General features: G+C 34.9%; 1 protein-coding gene across 1 annotated transcript in view; it reads left to right on the plus strand.

The window, feature by feature from the left end:
- The window catches only part of Cbp80 (Nuclear cap-binding protein subunit 1), a 462,862-nt gene that overhangs the window by 70,927 nt on the left and 372,982 nt on the right, over positions 1 to 18,953 (plus strand). The window lies entirely within an intron of this gene.

The raw sequence follows: 18,953 nt of genomic DNA on the forward strand, positions 1-18,953 counted from the left end.
TTTATGCCTATGGTCCCACAGAAGTTTCTCCTAAGGTAGAAATGGAGGAATTTTTTGAGGCATTAGAGAAAGTAACTGACACAATGAAAAATGAAAAGTTGGTCCTTGTTGAGAATCTAAATAGCAGACCACTAGGATCTAAATGGCAAAAACCGAGCAGAAATCCTGTTGGATTTCTGCTCAAATTATTACTAACACAATGTTCCAACATAAAAATGTGCACAAATTCACATGGAGAAAAGAGAACAAGGAATAGGAAAAGCCTCATTGACTATGTGATTGTTGATCGGGATGTTTTCTCACTGGTGCAGGACACTGGGGTGTACATAGGATTTGAAATTGGAAGTGATCACCATTTAATCTTGAGCAGAATAAAGTTCAATCTCATATTGAAAATAAGAATATGTAAGAAAGTTTTAAGGAGCCTGTGTAGCTCAGTGGATGTGGCGTTTGCCAACCACGGCGCTTGGCCGCACGAAGGAAGACTTGGTTTCGAGTCTAGTCGGCGACTAGAGGAAATTTTTCTAAACCTTTTTTCGACCGGTTCCCGAGTTAGTCGATCTCTGGCACGGGCAAGCAGGTTTTTCCTCCTGTAAACTCAAGAAAATCGACCGTAGAACCCACATTATTTCACACATTAAATATATTGTGTTAGGGTTAGAGACCACGAGATGGCGGCACATTTGAGCCATCTCTCTTCACTGAGTACCGCTTAATTAGTGATAGCCTTGGGCCATCTATCTCTGATTGGTACCAGTGGAGATTGAACTGCCCACTCAGTCTCCAAAAAGTTAGATAGGGCTAAATGGCCTCGCATACTCCCCGTATACGGGAATAAAAAGGCGTTAGCTGATTTTTTTTTTTTTTGAAGAAAGTTTTAAAGCAAATAAAAGTTGAGCAGCTTTCAGATGTGAACTGTAGACTAAAATACACAAACATTATTCAAGAAAAAATGAAAGAGTTTGAGATCGGGAACCAAACCTTGGAGTTTCAGTGGCAAATTTTGAAGAAAAAAATTCATTGATTGATTTATTCAGAGAGGCATGTGGTGAGGTTATCTGCAAGGATAGAAAAATAATAACTCCATGGTGGACACAGGAAGTTAAAGAGTCAGTGAAGGAAAAGGAGAAAGCATATCAAAAATTACTGGCAAATAAGTCAGCTTGTGTTTTTAGAGAATACAGAGACAAATGTAAGAAAGTTAAACACTGTGTAAAACTAGCTAAACAAAAGTCATGGGAGGTCTTTGGTAAGAACATAGAAAATAAATATCAGAAAGTTGGCAAAATATTGTGGATGTTGTTGAAAAAGCTCAGAAATCAATTAAAGAGTGCTGTAAAATTAATTAGAGATGATAAAGGTGACATGAAAACTGTAGAAAAAGTTATCTTTGGTGTATGGAATAATTACTTCAAAAAATTGCTAAATGAAATCATCACTAACTGCACAGTGATAGAAAAAATCTTCAACAGGTATGCAATCAGGAATACATATCCATACTTGAAGTAGAAAAAGCCATCAAAAGTCTGAAAAGTGGAAAGGCAGTCAGGGTAGATGATATTTGACCAGAAATGCTCAAGTATGAAGGTATAAAAGTCTTGAAGTAGCTGCAGTGCATAGTTCTGAAGGCCTGACAGAGGGACGGCTTGCAGATGATTGGAGCAGAGCTCTCATAGTACCAATATATAAAAAAGGAAATAAAACTGAATGTGAGAATTACATTTCCTTACTGAGTGTTCCTGGCAAGATTTATGCAAGTATACTTGAGAAACGGTCGAGAAGAATTGTGGAAGAAAAGCTTGGTGAAGAACGAAGCTGGAGTCGGGCCAAATAGAGGCTGTCAGGATCAGGTTTTCACTTTACAACAAATAGTTGAGAAATCATGGGTATATTACAAAGATTTGTATTTACGTTTTGTAGACCTGCAAAAGGCATATGACAAGTGCCAAAGGGAAAGCTATTCAAGCGCTGCAGTTATATGGCAATGGGTATTATATCAAGCAATACTTATTCTTTATTTGAGTTGTAAGTCAGTGTTTAGAATTGAAGGAAGTACAGGAAGGTGGTTTAATGTTAAATGTGGTGTGAGACAAGGATGTACATTGTCTGGTGTCAGACAATGTACATCCCCTCTGTTATTCATTATCTGTATGGATCACATTATGAAAGAAAGTGGTATTAAACCTGATATCAAATTTGGAGATTTTAATCTCTGCTCTTTACTGTATGCAGATGATGTTATACTTCTGAATAAATCCAATACAAGTCTGCAAGATTCCCTGCCTATATTGAATAACTGTTGTAATAGATATGGTATGGTCAGCAAGAACAAGACAAAGACACTGAAAATAGGCAAAAACTTTGAAATATCAACTGCATCGTGAATGGAAAACCTATAGAACAAGTAAAACATTTCAGCTACTTAGGTTTTGGTGGATGTAGGAATCTTGAGATTTTCTCCATAGGAAGGAAGGCTACTTTTATGTTGTGTTTGTTCATTAATTTGGCTAGCTTGTCTGTAACATTTTTGATATAAGGAAGCGAGATTGCATTTTTTTAATCCTGTTTAGCTAGCCAAATTAATGAACAAACACAACATAAAAGTAGCCTTCCTTCCTATGGAGAAAATCTCAAGATTACTACATCCACCAAAACCACCTCATCATCCTCTTAAAAAACCAGGAGTCTACAAAATCCATTGCTCTTGCGGGATTTGCTACGTAGGACAGACAGGAAGATCTGGAGAAATACGCATGGCTGAACACCAAAAAGACGTACAATACAAAAGAGAACAAAAAAACGGGTCTTGCTTTCCATACCACTTCCACTGGACACGATGTACTCTGGCAAAAAACGACGCTGTCATACATAGAAAACAACAGTTATATAAGAAAATTTAAAGAAGCTGCTAATATGCTAAAAAACCTAACCCAATGCAATAAAAATCAAGGTTTAATTCTCCATCAAGTGTGGTCAGCTCTAATAAAAAATCTACCTCAATCTGAGCTCGGACTGTATGAACGAGAACAAGCACACGTGACATCATCCAGTATTGTTCAACGTGAATAACATTATATATCTGCATTCTGTTATTTGAGTTTTATGAATAGCCAGACGGCTATGATTTGTATTTATTAATTCTCTTTTTTAAACTTTAAGTTATACTATTTACCCCCTGAAGATGTAAATCCTACGATTTATGAAACTTGTCGGGAACTATTATTTCAGTGTTTTATAGGACTGAATAATAAAAAAAATGTGGTGTAATCACCGAAATATGTCTTTTGAACCAATTAGCCACAGAAGTTTACGCCTGCAATTGTACCTTTCATCATGCCATTACCTCCCTCCGCCGTTAATCCCTTTACGGCTATTTAAAGCCATTCGTGGATTAACTGTTAGTACCTGACCAACAGTTTGTGTCACTTGTCTTTACACACACTGTTTTACTTGGAATTTTCTTTACTGTCCTAAAATATTTGACTTTTTTGCCTCTAAAATGATTTATTGTGTTTCTTCCCAAAAATTGAAATGAATTTCACATGTGCGAAAATAATCAATCTTGAAATGACCATCGATCAGCCTTTGCAATGAATCTATTTAGTAGTAGCAAATTTGCTGTATTATAAATTTATTTTTCAAATCACTGCAACGGAACAGTTGCACTGGTTGTTCCAATATAGAAACAACTTTTTTTGCGAATTTTCACATTTGCATTGAACATATTATGTCACATATTTATATTTTTAAATAATATTTATTGAAATAAATATGACCTTTTGCTTTCTTTCCTAGCAAAATACTGTTATACAGATTATCACATTTCAGTTCTAGAAACAATTTTTTTTTTTTTTTTTGTTTTATGAACAAACAATGTTATATTGCATAACTCGGTTTCCGATTGTGAATCGTTTTAGTATCGAAAATTTATATCCAGTGATGTTTTAGCAGGGATTCTTCGCCTTTTTTTTTTTTTTTTCTGTAGGATGCACATTTCTATAATATCCAGTGCATAACCACTGTAGATATGTTGAAAATATAATATGAAGGCTATCATATACAGAATAATTCAAAATTCATGCTCATTTTGAAGATTTGCTAATGCTTACCCCCCCCCCATCCTTATCCTCTCCTGGAATTCAATTACATAACCACTCTACCACTCTAAATTTCTACAGGTTCGAAAACGTTTCCAGACAGTATTCAAAATCTATTACTTAATTTTACCGTTTTGACAAAAGAAATAAGGCAATAATATTGTTGTAGCCTGAAGCTTCTAATTCTGTACTATTTCTTTGCAATCTAAAACCAGCTGTTCTACTGTCTGTTGAAATGATTTGAAATTTTAGAAATACTATGCTATATTTTCACCACATAAAACTGTTTATATGCATACCACACACAAAAAAAAGTTCAGTGGTATTATTTTAGTTTCTTTTTCTTAAAATAATCTAAATATTTTTACTTCTACTTATGCTTCTGGTTGCTATTTCTGAAGTAATCTACGTCTTAGAAATACTTGTAGTAATCCTCTTAGCTGGAGGGAAAGGTAAAGGCTTAGATTACTCTCAGTGCTATTGAGGAAGAAAATTGAGAACACTTAGCTAGAAGGGACACTAAAGTGCCTCAAGCTATAGTGCAAGATACATCAAGAATGTCGTGTTTCCTTTTCAATTGTTGATTAATAAACATCCTAACATAGAAAAAAATACAGACATTTCTTTTACAGGCTGATACAGTATTATGCTGAAATAAGTTCTTAATTTATAATGATCAGTTTCATTTTTATTATCGAAAAAATATAAATTATTTCATATAATTATCTTGAAAAAGAGGACTTGAATTATTTTTAAAAAAAAAGGAGCATATACTTCACATAATCTTATTTTTGGGGGAGGGAAGGAAGGTTATATTGAAGACTTATTCAATTTGCAGATATTTCAGAGAATTTATTTTATAAATCGTTCGCAAGACAACTGTTATGAACATAAATCACTTGGGGAACATGCCCATTCATTTTAGTGTAAATAGTAGCAAAGGTTTAGCTACTTCAATAATGCCACTAATCTAAACTAGAAGAAAATGTCGTTATATCTGCTGATGTTAGAACTCTTACATAAATAATTTTTCTGGCATGAATTCTCTATCAGCTATAATGTAATCAACCTACAGATTTTTGCCCTCTTGTATTCTACCATCTTATGCACAGTGATTTCTTCTTTGTACTACAAGAAAAAAATCAGATAACACAAGAAAAATATGGAGTATTTTCTTTTTCATGGGTGAATTTACAATGTTCTCTCTTTGTGTTTTGAAAAGAAAGTAATGATTTTTTTTTCTTACTATTTTTGCCATTATAACATCTGATACAATTACAAAAGTGGCATTTTATCGTTTTCCTCCCACACGAGAAAAAGAAATATGACAATAATATTGTTGATTCTGTCGAACTTTTGTAATGGAAATTTTTAATACAAAACTTTGTAATTTATTTTGTATTTTGCTTATATCATCGTCATCATCATCAAATTCCTGCCATGTACCCTCAAGGGGTGTACAGGATATGACAGTACTACATGAAAAAATTACATCATTACTAACTTCCTATCTACAATTTTCCTCCAAATCAGTCTGTTACTTGTCAAGACTCCAACATTATCAGATTTATATTTCTATCGTCTAAGGCACTTTTACCGTATCAATCCACCTATATCTTGGTCTTCCTCTGGGTCGTTTTCCTGCCAACCTGGCAGAGAACACTTGTTTTGCTAATCTTTCCTCTCCCATTCTATTTAAGTGACCATACCATCTGAGATTAGCTCTGCTAACGCATTCCTGGATGCTGACAATGTCAAGTTCTTTCCTAATATCCTCATTTTTAATATGATATTGCCATTGATGCCATCTGTTCACGCCTCTAATCTTTCTCAGGACTCTCATATCTGTGGTCTCTGGTCTTTGGTCGAGTGTTTTACTTCTGACCCAGTTCTCAGATCCATAAGTTAAAATTGGTTTGAACACAGTCTTGTATACAGCTAATTTAGTGTTCTGACTAATTTCTTTCTTATTCCATATGAATTTATTCAATTGACTTCCCACGATACCAGCTTTGCTGATTCTGTTGTTTATTTCTATATTTAGTTTACCATCTTCAGTAAAAATTGTGCCTAAGTAGCTGAAATGTTTTACTTGTTCCACAGGTTCTCCATTCACAACACAGTTGACATTTTCAATGATTCTGCCTATTTTCATTGTCTTTGTCTTTTTATTGCTGACCCTCATACCATATCTATTACAACAGCTATTCAATTTAGTCAGAGAATCTTGCAGACTTGTAGTGGATTTATTTAGAAGTATAACATCATCCGCATAAAGCAAAGAGCTGACATTAACATCTCCAATTTTGATATCAGGTTTAATACCACATTCCTTCATAATGTGATCCATATAGATAATGAATAACAGAGGGGTTAATGTACATCCTTGTCTCACACCAGATTTAACATTAAACCATCTTCCTGTACTTCCTTCAATTCTAACTGCTGACTCACAACTCAAAAAAAAGACTAAGTATTGCTTGATATAATGCCCCATTGACACCATATAACTGCAGCGTATTGATTAGCTTCTCTCTTGGCACCTTGTCATATGCCTTTTCCAAATCGACAAAACTTAAATACAGATCTTTGTTATATTCCCATGCTTTCTCGACTATTTGTCGTAAAGTGAAGATCTGATCCTGACAGCCTCTATTTGGCCTGAATCCAGCTTGTTCTTCACCAAGCTTTTCTTCCACAATTCTTCTCAACCGTTTCTCAAGTATACTTGCATAGATCTTGCCAGGAACACTCATTAGGGAAATACCTCTGTAAGTCTCACATTCAGTTTTATTTCCCTTTTTATATATGGGTACTATGAGAGCTCTACTCCAATCATCGGGAATTCGTCCCTCTGTCCAGGCTTTCTGAACTATGCAGTGCAGCCACTGTAAGACTTCTATACCACCATACTTCAGCATTTCTGGTCGAATATCATCTACCCCTGCTGCCTTTCCACATTTCAAGCCTTTGATGGCTTTTTCTACTTTAAGTATGGATATGTATTCCTGACTGCATGCCTGATCAGTGTTTTTTATCACTGTGCTGTCATCACTGCTTGTTTCATTTAGCAGTTTTTCAAAGTAATTACTCCATACTTCAAGGATATCTTTTTCTCCTGTTTTCATTTCACCTTTATCATCTCTAATTCCTTTTACAGCACTCTTTCCTCCATTCCTAAGCTTCTTCAACAACCTCCAGAATATTTTGCCACCTTCTTGATATTTATTTTCTATATTCTTGCCAAAGTCCTCCCATGACTTTTGTTTAGTTAGTTTTACACACTGTTTAGCTTTCTTACATTTGTCTCTGTATTCTGTAAGAGTAAAAGCTGACTTATTTGCCAATAACTTTTGATATGCTTTCTTCTTTTCCTTCACTGCCTCTTTAACTTCCTGTGTCCACCAGGGAGTTCTGATTTTTTTATCCTTGCACACAACCTCACCACATGCCTCTCTGGCAGAATCAATCAATGTTTCCTTCAGAGTTTGCCACTGAATCTCCAAGGTTTGATTCCTGTTCTCAAACTCTTTCATTTTCTTTTCAATAATATTTCTGTATTTTAGTCTACAGTTCACATCTGAGAGCTGCTCAACTTTTATTCGCTTTAAAACTTTCTTACATGTTATTCTTTTCAATATGAGATTCAATTTTATCCTGCTCAAAACTAAATAATGATCAGTTTCATTTTTATTATCGAAAAAATATAAATTATTTCATATAATTATCTTGAAAAAGAGGACTTGAATTATTTTTAAAAAAAAAGGAGCATATACTTCACATAATCTTATTTTTGGGGGAGGGAAGGAAGGTTATATTGAAGACTTATTCAATTTGCAGATATTTCAGAGAATTTATTTTATAAATCGTTCGCAAGACAACTGTTATGAACATAAATCACTTGGGGAACATGCCCATTCATTTTAGTGTAAATAGTAGCAAAGGTTTAGCTACTTCAATAATGCCACTAATCTAAACTAGAAGAAAATGTCGTTATATCTGCTGATGTTAGAACTCTTACATAAATAATTTTTCTGGCATGAATTCTCTATCAGCTATAATGTAATCAACCTACAGATTTTTGCCCTCTTGTATTCTACCATCTTATGCACAGTGATTTCTTCTTTGTACTACAAGAAAAAAATCAGATAACACAAGAAAAATATGGAGTATTTTCTTTTTCATGGGTGAATTTACAATGTTCTCTCTTTGTGTTTTGAAAAGAAAGTAATGATTTTTTTTTCTTACTATTTTTGCCATTATAACATCTGATACAATTACAAAAGTGGCATTTTATCGTTTTCCTCCCACACGAGTCATCATCATCAAATTCCTGCCATGTACCCTCAAGGGGTGTACAGGATATGACAGTACTACATGAAAAAATTACATCATTACTAACTTCCTATCTACAATTTTCCTCCAAATCAGTCTGTTACTTGTCAAGACTCCAACATTATCAGATTTATATTTCTATCGTCTAAGGCACTTTTACCGTATCAATCCACCTATATCTTGGTCTTCCTCTGGGTCGTTTTCCTGCCAACCTGGCAGAGAACACTTGTTTTGCTAATCTTTCCTCTCCCATTCTATTTAAGTGACCATACCATCTGAGATTAGCTCTGCTAACGCATTCCTGGATGCTGACAATGTCAAGTTCTTTCCTAATATCCTCATTTTTTAATATGATATTGCCATTGATGCCATCTGTTCATGCCTCTAATCTTTCTCAGGACTCTCATATCTGTGGTCTCTGGTCTTTGGTCAAGTGTTTTACTTCTGACCCAGCTCTCAGATCCATAAGTTAAAATTGGTTTGAACACAGTCTTGTATACAGCTAATTTAGTGTTCTGACTAATTTCTTTCTTATTCCATATGAATTTATTCAATTGACTTCCCACAATACCAGCTTTGCTGATTCTGTTGTCTATTTCTATATTTAGTTTACCATCTTCAGTAAAAATTGTGCCTAAGTAGCTGAAATGTTTTACTTGTTCCACAGGTTCTCCATTCACAACACAGTTGACATTTTCAATGATTCTGCCTATTTTCATTGTCTTTGTCTTTTTATTGCTGACCCTCATACCATATCTATTACAACAGCTATTCAATTTAGTCAGAGAATCTTGCAGACTTGTAGCGGATTTATTTAGAAGTATAACATCATCCGCATAAAGCAAAGAGCTGACATTAACATCTCCAATTTTGATATCAGGTTTAATACCACATTCCTTCATAATGTGATCCATATAGATAATGAATAACAGAGGGGTTAATGTACATCCTTGTCTCACACCAGATTTAACATTAAACCATCTTCCTGTACTTCCTTCAATTCTAACTGCTGACTTACAACTCAAATAAAGACTAAGTATTGCTTGATATAATGCCCCATTGACACCATATAACTGCAGCGTATTGATTAGCTTCTCTCTTGGCACCTTGTCATATGCCTTTTCCAAATCGACAAAACTTAAATACAGATCTTTGTTATATTCCCATGCTTTCTCGACTATTTGTCGTAAAGTGAAGATCTGATCCTGACAGCCTCTATTTGGCCTGAATCCAGCTTGTTCTTCACCAAGCTTTTCTTCCACAATTCTTCTCAACCGTTTCTCAAGTATACTTGCATAGATCTTGCCAGGAACACTCATTAGGGAAATACCTCTGTAAGTCTCACATTCAGTTTTATTTCCCTTTTTATATATGGGTACTATGAGAGCTCTACTCCAATCATCGGGAATTCGTCCCTCTGTCCAGGCTTTCTGAACTATGCAGTGCAGCCACTGTAAGACTTCTATACCACCATACTTCAGCATTTCTGGTCGAATATCATCTACTCCTGCTGCCTTTCCACATTTCAAGCCTTTGATGGCTTTTTCTACTTTAAGTATGGATATATATTCCTGACTGCATGCCTGATCAGTGTTTTTTATCACTGTGCTGTCATCACTGCTTGTTTCATTTAGCAGTTTTTCAAAGTAATTGAAAATATGTGAATTTATTGTTCTGAACAACGTTTGGATCATATTTGGTTTGCACGCAATTCTACCATAGCTCCTCAGTTCCATGGAAGGACAGCACAACCTCAGTAGCTGTGAATGTACTGGACAAATGGAGAATTTTCCCCATATCCTTTTACATCAGTTTATGTATCCCCTGTTTGTTCCTTGATTTTCTTTTTGCATCACCATTCCGTCTTTTGATGATGTCAATCATTGTTAACATCTGATAATTTAATTGTGCCGCAACTGAGCAAAATACTTGATGAGTGTTATGGAAGCTTAAATAAAACATGCCTCTTTTTACAATATTGCACTACAATCATTCAGCGTGCACCCTTGCACTTCATGTCTTTATTTCCCAAGTTGTTCCTCTCTGGAATGCAGTACTCCAGAAAAATAAATATCAGCTTAATTTTTCCAAAGTCGCCTTATCTTTGTTTATACCTGAAAGGTTCATATTTATCTTTGTGAACATTTCTATACTTTCAGTATGGAAATGTTCTCATAATTCATTTTGAAAACGTCCATGATATATATATATATAAAAAAAGCACACAATTTGAATTGTTTTTATCTGCACTTAAAGGATGCGAATTCGGTGAACAATAAAAAGAAATTTCTCAGTCAGGAGTCAATAAATTATTAGTTAAAATGTGATAAAAAAATTACAGTACGTAACTTACATCAAAAAATCCTCGAACTGAAGTGCCAATTATGAATACATGAGAAACGCGTTTATTGTCTTTAGGGCTTCCTTCTTCACACATGTCATAGTAATCCAGACTAATGACCCCTGCAGACCTCTCGTTGCCTTTACTATTCTGCGCGAAAGACAATGACAAATAATTTAAAAGCTGATTTAGCGAGCTTTAGTTATAAGAAATAAGATCTAAATTCTGAAACAAAAATCAGTTCTTCAAGAATAATCTCACTGTGAACATATATCTAATATCTTCGTAGTAAGATTGTTAGCATGTCCAGAATGTTAATATTCTAAAGATATTTATTGTTGAATTTTTCATTCAAAGTAAGAACTTTGTTCATTCAATTAAAGAAATTTTTTTTTTAATTTTTGGTAGTTCATTATTTTTCACATACTACATTTTATAACGAATATGTTCATCGTTAGCGGGGGGGGTGCTCTTATTTTTGTGGTGGTATTTTCTTCTTAGGCAGTCAGTATTAATGATGTCTTTTGATTGGAAGGAATTTGGGTCGAATCCGGTTCAGAAGACAAAGAACCGGTATAAGCACTTTCCAAGTGAAGTTCAGTTAGCCGATCTCAAGAGGAGGTGGGTTTTTTCTTCCCCAAATCTCTGATTTTTCATCCTCCAAAATAGGAAAACTGACCAGAAGAACACATGCAGCAGTTAACAGCCATACTATGCTGGCTTCATAGTTGTTTCGGTCATAAGCCGGCAGTAGGTATTAGATGTTACATCCACAGAACGAAGTGACTAACAGACTACTACTTGGTGTTTTCTATAAGTAATGGAAACCTGAAGGATCTATTTTATATGTATATATATGTAGAAAGTATTTTACCTTGGGTATAATAAATGTAATAAATAAATAAATATAATAAATTAAAATAGCTTGGTATCTTTAACATATATATATATATATATATATATACAGGGTGTTCGGGATAAATTTGACAGTTTCGTAAGGAAAAAGAAAATCTTTTTTGTATCTATTAAATTTAATGAATTGACAAAAAAACATTACAGGCAGAGTTAATTACAATACTATCAACAAGATTTACTTAAAATAACCACCATTAGCATCGATCACAGCTTCAATTCTGCTTCGGAACCTCGAACAAGCTGATGCTACAGTCTCCCTGGGAAGGGCCGCAAAAACTGTTTTAATTTTATCCATTAACTGGGCTTTTGTATTACTGGAAGTGCGATTGGTGTCTTTTTCAACTGCGCCCCATACAAAATAATCCATGGGGTTAAGGTCTGGGGAGTTTGGAGGCCAAACATTTGGACTGGTGAAGTCGTAGAAATTTTCAGACAACCATTTTTGACTTTTCCCAGAGGTGTGGCAAGGGGCCGAATCCTGCTGCCATACATACGGCCTACCATTGGCTACCCTTGTTATCCAGGGCTTGACTACAGTTAGCAACTCCACGAACAAAGCCCGAATTCCAATGCCAGGGTTCTTCAACACCTGTTCCTGCAGATTTGCGAGGAATTCTGCTGTACGAACGCAATCAGATCGTCTGCTAGGGATCTTTCTTCTTGCTACATCCTCGTAGTCACCATTGCAAGTCTCTAGTTCATGCCTGATTGTTTTTACTGTATTCAGGGAGCATTGGGCAGCAGTCGTAATATCCTTATTTTGATGGCGGGCACGAATCATCATGATACAAGTTATTCTCTTCCATGATTCAGGTGGGTTCCAGCTATCCATCCTTTCTGACATCTTGTATATGAATGAAGAAGGGTCCAAACTTTTAAATGAAGAGAAGTGTGTGTTAATACATGTAACTTACGGAAAAATATAATTAATTATAAATATGTCAAATTTATCCCGAACACCCTGTATATATATATATATATAAGCAAAAGTATTGCTTATTATAAAATTGGAGCATAATATCTGAACTAACAGAAAATATATACATATCAATTTAAATCATAACCGTTAATTTTATTTTGTAATGACCAATTCTACAGGGAAACCAAGAAGGTGAAAGCGCAAAGAACAGTAGATTACAATATAAAGAAAAAAATTTGGTGATATGTTCAAAGAATTTCATTATTCTCTATAAAGCAAAGTCGCTCAAGCAGGTCCTTCAGGAAATCTGTGAAGTATTCTTCGAATCATGATTTTGAACAAAAATATAACATAATCTCAAACGTCGGCAGCCGGTTTTTTAAAATAATATTTCAAATAATTATCGTGAATTAATTTCTTCGAGAACAAAGAAAATATTTTGTGGAGTAAGCGATTAGAAAAAATTAAAAATTAAATTGGTTCTGGAAGGTAACGCAATATTCAAGTGAAGAAATTAGGCAAGGATCTTTATTTTGTCCAGGCATTAAAATTGTATTGTACAATAAAAAGAGAAAATAAAAATAATTTCTATATTTTTAGTTTATCCAATATAACTAAAATTCAGTTACCCAGCATAGATCAAGGAACTGCATTTCTTGTTATGGGTAACTGAGTCACATCTATGAGCCTGAGATAATCTGATTAAGTGCTCTCTTCAGCATGAGGGATTATCACACCTTCTAATGGACATGCTGGCCGAATTGCACTTCTTATCCATGTTCTTTCAACAGATAGCATGCATCATATCCAGATTTTGCTGGACGTCTATAGACGTCCTAGCCGGTTGGGAGGTTCAACTATGGAAAACAACAATAAAACAAGGTATCCAGTTAACCAGAACTGTTATCAATACAATGCTGTATGCAGATGATCAGATTATATTACGAGACAATGAAGATGTTCATCTTTATTTTTAATATAATTGGTTTATGAAGTAAACTAAATAATACAATACAATTTAAAAATTTCACAAAAGAAAGCAAAAGTCATGGCATTAAAGGTCGGGATCACGTTAGATCAATAATAGTTTTATAAATAAAATAATAGAACATATGATGCAGTTTAATTATTTAGGCTGCATAATAGCATATGTAAAAAATAAAGATATAGTTAAAAAAAATAAAGAAATTTCAGAAAATCTGTTGAACATTTAAAAGGACATTGAATAAAAAAATAAGAAGCTGAACTAAAATTTTATAAAGTAATGGCCACTCCCACTCTGTTATATGGTTCAGAAACATGAACTGTTAAAAAGAAAAATGAAAGTAAAATACAAGCTGCAGAGATGAGATTTTTAAGAACAGTAAAATTGGACCATATAAGAAATGAAGACATCAGAAAAGAGCTAGATATTTATAATATAAATGATAAGATCAACAAATATAGAGAGAAATGAAAAGAAAAGGATGGAAAGATATCAAAAGATATCAGCTACCAAAAGAGGTGTGATAGATATAGACCAAAATGGAAAGAGAGAGAGGAAGACCAGCGAAGCTGGAACAGGCAAATGCCTAATCCTTGAAGAGAAGAAGAAGAACTGGGGCAAGGAAACCTTCAGTCAGAGGTCCAAAGCAGGCAATTCTAAATTAGCTATTCTCTGCCAAGCAGTGTGAGATCTCACAAAGACACATGATGCAAACGTATGACTAAAGGAATTGTAAAGTGTGCATGTTGTTTATTATTTTTACGGTATAATAGAACACAGAAACTAAGTAAATAATTAATTTATTAACTAGATGCTGATATTTCGCTGGTATTATAACCAGCATCTTCAGAGCACAAAAACACTGTTTGTCACAATACGTGAGACTAAAACAACATGGTGTACTTCAACAAAACTGTAGCAGCAACACAAAGACTAGAGTCCTGATTTTGGCGCCCTCTATCTGAAAAAAAAACAAAAAAAAAAACGCTATCATATATTACTAGAGTCCTAGAAAAGTGCTAGTTTTTTCTTAATATGACTGTCTCCCAGATCTTCGGCAAGTTAATACAGCCATATTTGTTGAGATTTGGAGTGTGTTTTAGGGCTTCTGTCGCCTCTAAGAACAATCTCTCTGATTTATATGGGTTTCTGTGTAGTACTTTTGCGTTTTTTCCAGTTGATCCTGTGTGCAGGGGTATCCAGAGCATGGTCTGCTAGGCCCGACTTCCCATAATGATATTTCCGGACGTATCATTTATGTTCGCTGATGCGGATATTCACAGTTCTTCCTGTTTGACCGTAGTAGGCTTGATTGCATGAGCAGGGTACTTGGTAGACTCCTGGATGTCATAAAGGAGGAATGCTGTCCTTGGGTGAGCGGATGAGGGTGGCTAATTTGCTACATGGTCTGAATGTAGTGCGTAGTTTATGTTTATTGAGAATTCTTGAGATCTTTTCTGATGTGCCTTTAATGTAAGGGATGGCGACTGTTTTGTTGTAGTTCTCTGTGGTGGATGGTGGCAGGATATTTCACATGGAAAGGGAAAATATACAAACAAATTGATGGGACAGCCATGGGCTTCCCCCTTTCTCCCCCCCTAGCCAACTTTTACATAGAACACCTGGAAAAACAAGCAATCAATACAGCCACTCTCAAACCAACACTTTGGCTACGCTATGTTGATGATGTGCTTGCTATTTGGCCACATGGCTCTGAGACATTGAAAACATTCTTAGCACATTTAAATAGCCAACATCCAAAAATCCACTTTACTATGGAACTGGAAGCCAACAATTGTCTGCCCTTCCTGGATACACTTATCACACGTCTCCCAGATGGTTCCTTATCATTTTCAGTTTTCAGAAAACCCACACATACAGGCAGATACTTACACAAACAATCACACCATCATCCTTCTCAACAATATGGCATATTAAAAACGCTAACCCATAGAGCGAGAGCAATCTGTTCAAATGACAAGGCTCTTATGGCTGAACTGACTCACTTACGCCACACCTTCTTGGCCAACGGCTACAATCCACAAAAAATAAACAAAATACTAAACACTCCTAAGAAACCCCTCCCACCATCCACCACAGAGAACTACAACAAAACAGTCACCATCCCTTACATTAAAGGCACATCCGAAAAGATCTCAAGAATTCTCAATAAACATAAACTACGCACTACATTCAGACCATGTAGCAAATTAGCCACCCTCATCCGCTCACCCAAGGACAGCATTCCTCCTTTATCACATCCAGGAGTCTACCAAGTACCCTGCTCATGCAGTCAAGCCTACTACGGTCAAACAGGAAGAACTGTGAATATCCGCATCAGCGAACATAAATGATACGTCCGGAAATATCATTATGGGAAGTCGGGCCTAGCAGACCATGCTCTGGATACCCCTGCACACAGGATCAACTGGAAAAACGCAAAAGTACTACACAGAAACCCATATAAATCAGAGAGATTGTTCTTAGAGGCGACAGAAGCCTAAAACACACTCCAAATCTCAACAAATATGGCTGTATTAACTTGCCGAAGATCTGGGAGACAGTCATATTAAGAAAAAACTAGCACTTTTCTAGGACTCTAGTAATATATGATAGCGTTTTTTTTTTTGTTTTTTTTTTCAGATAGAGGGCGCCAAAATCAGGACTCTAGTCTTTGTGTTGCTGCTACAGTTTTGTTGAAGTACACCATGTTGTTTTAGTCTCACGTATTGTGACAAACAGTGTTTTTGTGCTCTGAAGATGCTGGTTATAATACCAGCGAAATATCAGCATCTAGTTAATAAATTAATTATTTACTTAGTTTCTGTGTTCTATTATACAGTTAAAATAATAAACAACATGTTCGACGAACACATAAGTCTGTCCACACGTGTAAAGTGTGCAATTTGGGTGTAGCTGCAGTTTAGGTTTCTTTGAAGAGTACGAGATTCTGGGACATAATTTGTATAAATTAAAGATACCAAGAAATTATATTCTTGGTTTAATCCTTTATCCAAATGTAAGCAAAGTTTGCACCGGAACTATTTTCAGGACTGGGGCAACTCATATGAAGAAGCTAATGACTTCACATCCTTCCCATTATACATGTCTGCACGGAGATGCGTTTTGCATTATGGGATACTCAGGCAAGTGATGTGAAGTATTAGCTTCTTTATACGAGTTGTCCCAGTCCTGAAAATAGTTCAGGTGCAAACTTGTTTGCTTACACTTGGGTAAAGGATTAAACCAAGAATTTAATTTCTTGGTATCTTTAATTTATAGTATAAACAAGTCGAAAAACTTGCAACAACTATCTCTAATCCAGAGTATTTTAATAATTTGTATGTTTTACTTTATCAGTTTTTTGGAATTGGATTGGTTTTTAAGGGAGATTTGTCTTAGTCACACTGTCAATGTGTTTGTCTGTTTCATTATTGGTTCATTTAGGATTAGATGGAAGGATAAACTGTGGACATGCAGTGAGGGGAGAGGCTCTTGGGCATGATACCGATAGAGAGAGCAACTAGTCTCCATTCCACAACATGGCCTTGATAGTGCCTCCAACATACCACTGTTCATACTTCCTCTCCAGGCATGATCAGGTAGAATATATGACAGCGGGATTATGCATCAGCTAATTAGGAAACCTGCTGCCCTGTTACTGGTAGGTTTGGGCCTGTCAGCTATCTGGCAGATGGTCTAAAGCACCACCGTTTTTTTTTTTTTTTTTTTTTTAAGTTGATGTATTCTTGAAGTGGAGGTGATTCGGCTCTAAGTATATTTGGCATGCTTAGAGTATTATCTTAAATTGCAGGAAGAAGAAATGGGGGTAGGGAACTGAAACCCATGGATCAGAGTTTACAATATATTGTGATATGTTATTACATACTTAGTTAACATGCATAGAAAAATAGAATTTATTATAATTCCAGTATATTTCATCTAGTGTTGCATAGACTCAGAGAAAAGAGAATGTCAGTTAACTAACATTCAAAACATGAATCACAAGATATGAGTCACATTGCATGCCCTTGCTACCTAATGTCAGTTACATCTGAGTTGACAGCAGAATGCACGTTAGAATTCAAAGGAAGAAATTAAATAGTTTCTGTAACGATAAAGTAAATAACCTGATCAGTATTTAAAAAAAAAAAAAAAAAAAGTTAACAGTTAATGACAATCACTTCCTAGAACTTCAAGATTAACATACCAGACAATTAAGATTCTAACATTGCAATGTTTATCAAGTTTTAAGGAACATCCAGTAAAATTTAAATATTCTGGAATTTAGAATTGTGATTTGATTTCAAAGAACTCTGTAAAACATCAAGAACATATTAAATTTTTAGAATCTCACAAGTGTGGCCTTGCTTTCCATGCCATTAATACTAGACATAGAGTTATTTGGAACCAAGATACTTCATTCCAGTAGATTTAAATTTCATTGGCTCTTCCTTGAAACTTATGAAATCTTATAACAACTTGTAGCTTAACTGCTTTGATTGTATGCCAGTCTCAAAATTCTGGGATGTGATTGCCATTAACTGTTCATAATTAATTTCCTTTTATTATTGTTTAGGCTATTTCATTTTTAAACTATTAATTTTTATTTTTAGCTATAGAAAATATCCAATTTTTTCCTTTGAAATGTAATAGTGCATTCTCCTGTAAACTCATCTGCAAATGAGAACATGAGCTAGCAAGCACATGCAGTGCAACTCATATCTTGTGATGAAGTGATCTCTTCTCTCCTTGATGATGGCCATGTGACATTGGATGAAATGTATCTTAGTTTTAATAAATACTGTTTTTTGTGTATGCTAACTATCAAAATATATAATATATTCACTGTGCAGATTTCTTTAAAATGTCTGATATACTCTAATACTGCTATATGATTAATTTTACATTATTACTAACTTCCCATGAACAGCGTTCCTCCAAGTTCCTCCTTCAAATATCTCTGACAATACTAGAGACATTCGTCATGTTTCTAGTATTGTCAGATCTTAATGTAGATCATGTAAGGCTCTATTGAGTGCATCGATCCACTAAGATCTGGTCTTCCTCAAAACCTCTTTCCTGACATAAACACCTGCTTTCCTTCTCCTATTCTGTTTTGGTGACACTAGCTTAGATTAGTTTTGCTCACACATTTCTTGAATGTTGACATGTCAAATTTCTTCCTCTTATCTTCTGAATGGCAGAATATTAAAAATAATATTCTGCCTTTCATGCAAATATTCACTTCTGTAATTTTTCTCAGATCTCTTATATGTTCTCAAGGCATTGATCATCTGTTGTGTTTCTAACCTAATTCTCAGATCCATAAGTTAAAATCTTTAAACACTGTCATGTATG

Source organism: Typopeltis vanoorti, chromosome 16, assembly GCF_054136105.1.
Source record: "Typopeltis vanoorti isolate ZY-2024b chromosome 16, IOZ_Tvanoo_1.0, whole genome shotgun sequence".
Classification (NCBI taxonomy): Eukaryota; Metazoa; Arthropoda; class Arachnida; order Uropygi; family Thelyphonidae; genus Typopeltis; species Typopeltis vanoorti.